This window comes from Nothobranchius furzeri, chromosome 17 (genome assembly GCF_043380555.1).
Source record: "Nothobranchius furzeri strain GRZ-AD chromosome 17, NfurGRZ-RIMD1, whole genome shotgun sequence".
Classification (NCBI taxonomy): domain Eukaryota; kingdom Metazoa; phylum Chordata; class Actinopteri; order Cyprinodontiformes; family Nothobranchiidae; genus Nothobranchius; species Nothobranchius furzeri.
Window position 1 is genome coordinate 22,674,265 of NC_091757.1, and position 3,513 is coordinate 22,677,777.

General features: G+C 44.5%; 1 long non-coding RNA gene across 1 annotated transcript; it reads right to left on the minus strand.

Moving 5' to 3' along the window:
* Positions 1-203: 203 nt before the first annotated feature.
* On the minus strand, positions 204-798 carry LOC139063744 (uncharacterized). The gene is made up of 3 exons (XR_011517092.1): positions 658-798; positions 322-557; positions 204-256 (listed from the first exon to the last, which is right to left on the minus strand). It is a non-coding gene; the product is annotated as an uncharacterized lncRNA (long non-coding RNA).
* Between the last annotated feature and the right edge of the window lie 2,715 nt (positions 799-3,513).

Consider the following 3,513-nt stretch of genomic DNA (forward strand, 5'->3'; position numbering starts at 1 on the left):
GTTATGGATCAGCACCAGAAGATTCCAGATGACAAGCAAAGATGAGCCATAAGCGGATACATTGTTATATCTGGTGTTGACACTTGGGTGTTCTACATTAGGGAGCATTTACTACACTTGTTATTGTCATGCTGGGCTGCAGCTTTTTGACCCACGACATGCAGAATCATGCACGGAGACAAAGGTAAGTAAAAAAAGGTTTATTATAATGTACGAAGGAGATGATGGTCTGAGATCCGATGGTTCCGGTGGAGTTCTAGAACAGAGACTGGAGTGAGTATATGCAGGTTTGACCGTGAAAGAAATGAGTTTGTAGCTTACAGTTTCCTGGTTGTTGGTAAGGCTTAGACGGGTAGGCAAGTCACGGCTGGCTGAGCTGGTAGAGCGAGAGTCAGGTGAGGCTGGGAGCTGAGTACCAGAGTTGGGGGTGTCCGAGTTGGCAGGTGGGGATTGGAGAGCAGGCGGTCAGGGGTGAGCGACGGGACTGGCAGACAGGGTTGGAATCCGGTGAGTTTTCTTGCAGCTGATGGAGGCTTGGTTGGTGGAGGAGAAGTTTCCTGAGGAGGTCAGAGGAGAACAGGACAGATAATCTCAGGAAGGCGAGATACACAAAATAACAAGTTTTCAGACATAAGCTAGGTGCTGGCAAAGTTCTACCCAATGCTGAGTATCATCCGGTACTGATGAGTTGTCCCAACGCTCCTTAAATCCCCTGACCACTGATGAACAGATAGGTAGCAGCTGCTCTCCAGCTGCTCTCCAGACACACCCACCTGCACACAGAAGACTCAGCACAACACAGTTGGACTCAGCAAAAACCATGACAGTTATGGTAATATGACTCCAGCACTAGAGGAATTGTGGCTGTTTGCCACCTTGCTGTTATGGTTCTGAAAGACTCATGAAAGGAAGTGGAACACCACAATTTACTCGTTATTAATTTCATTGTAATATTGAGTTGTTGGTGATTCAAAAAGTAGCTTGAGATATTTTTAGAGCCAAATATTTGCTTCTAATTCACCGTTAGCATTGTTAGCTTAACGTTAGGCTCTAACCTGCTTCACCTGATATTAACGTAAAACAGAAAATGCCATAGCTTCTTAAACCTGATTTATACTGCGTCGGTGCGGAGACACGCAACGCCATTATGCATCTGCAAGTTTGTGATTGGTCAAAACACTGCTTCCTGTAAATTTGTCAACAGCACCACCGTTGCCTCATTAAAAAGTTAAAATATATTTAGCAGCAGACCCAGAACAGGCTGAAGAACACATCGTGGAAAAAGTCCAAAGATCCATCCATCCATCCATTTTCATTTCCTCATCCGGAGTCGGGTCGCGGGGGCAGCAGCCTAAGTCGAGAGGCCTAGACTTCCCTCTGCCCAGCCACTTGAGCCAGCTCCTCTGGGGGAATCCCAAGGTGTTCCTGGCCAGGTGAGAGACATAGTCCCTCCAACGTGCCCTGGGTCTACCTTTTGGCCTCCTCCCGGTTGGACGTGCCTAGAAAACCTCACCTGATCAGATGCCAAAGATGTGAATGTTTATTCACCCATGATCATAGGAGTGCAAAATTTGGAGGAAACGTGGGTTTAGAGGTGGAGACCGCATGGAGAGGTGGAGGAGACTGAAGGACAAAATTTGTCCGTGGAAAAAAGTCTCTGAAATATAGAAGCACATTAGTAAATACACTATCGTGGGCCAGATACATGAGCGTAATAGTGGCAGGATACCACAGAAAATCACTACCCCTCTGCTGTCCTGGTGGGGATTTGCTTTGCAACAGATGTCTGCATGTGAAAACCTTTCTGACACTCCGTGTGCGTGTCTTCGATTCGGAGCTCACAGAGAAGTAGTGTTGAATTATGCAGCAGGGTTAGATCGGACTGGGCAACCTCACAAACTCAAAGTAACAAAATAAACTCAAATGAAACAAATGTACAGACTTCTGAACCAGAGTTCATGTCTTCCAGCAAAGAACCTTTTAAGGATTCATCTGACCATATTTCCCTGAGAAGATGAAACCAACATGAGGTTTCTGTTCTTAAGGAACATTTAGATGACTCCCTGTGTCTGCGTGGTTCTGTAGCTGAATGATGCTTCTGGATGTGGTTCCACCACCAGCAGCAGCAGCACAAGTATAGCATGAGGACAATGTTACTTCAGAAAAATTGGGTCAGGTTCCTGAAAGATGAGATGTTGGGTTTCACATCCGGGTTGAGGTCTGTGCTTCATGTTGGTGTTGCTTCAGGGCAGGACCCAAATACCCCGGTCCAGACTCTGTAACTGAACATCAGCATCCTGAAAAGGGACATCTCTAACATTTGGTTAAAACTTTGTTGTCCCATTATTAAATTCTTATTGAGAATCAATAATATCCGAACAAGAACGCAAAAATCTACAAAGAACCAGAAACTTCTAAAGTAATATTCTGTGTAATCTTGACAGTCACCATCAGAGGTTTTCATCCATTCATTCTTAATGTAATGAGCTTTAGTGGGAAAACAAGAACTGGTTCCCTAGTTTGAATTGTATTTTTACTACATCCACCCCACGGGCCTCTCACACTCATGGTCACACTTCTGCTGCAGCAGCTCCTGACCTCAGAAGACCTCCTCTCTGTCTGTTTATAAATCTCTGCTGATAACCCAAGTCTATAATTTTATGGTTTAGATATTTTAGTTTATTTTATGTGGTTTTGCTTGTTTTTATGTATAGAACTGATTACACTGAAGCCGTGTTGTTGTGTCATGAACCACTAGGTGGCAGTATTGGTTTATCCATGGATGTGAAGCGAAGAGGATGACACGTGTGCTGTGTATGACATCATATGTAAGTCTCCTTGACATCAGTGTCTGTGTGTATGACTATTCCTGTCCTGTAATAAAGTTCCTTCTGAGTAAAGTTACAGCTCCCTGCTTTTATACACACTGAAAAACATCTTTTTACATAGTTTCAATCAAAGTGTAGTATCTTGAGGACATTTGACTTCTCATCTGATGATTTGTGTCAGCTGTTGTTGAGTAAAGAGCTGTAGGAGAAGCAGGTGAAGAATAGAATAGAATAGAATAGAATAGAGAGTCAAGAGTCAAGAGTCATTTATTGTCATATTCTCCACATGTGCAGGACATACAGAGAAATGAAATTCAGTTTCAGCACACACAATTCAAAGATCAGACATACGTGGGTAAGACACATGACAAGAATTGGTGACTGCGGTCATTCGCAACATGAGTCGCGCTACCTTAATAGTTAGATGAAAAGGGTGTTACATGAGGAAAGTTCAGGGAGGGGAAAAAAAGGCATTAACAGGGTTACACCAGCAGGGTGTAGCACTCCAATGCAAAAAAACACTCGACATGGAAGCACAGACAGCACGTGTACAACATCAGAGTCCGATGGGGAGGTGGGGGTGGGCGGGATCCTGAAGCCTCCAATGGGAGCTGCCACTGCGGCACATCGACCAGCTGCAGAACAACAGGTGGGAGGGAGAGATAAGGAACAGAGAGCACATTGA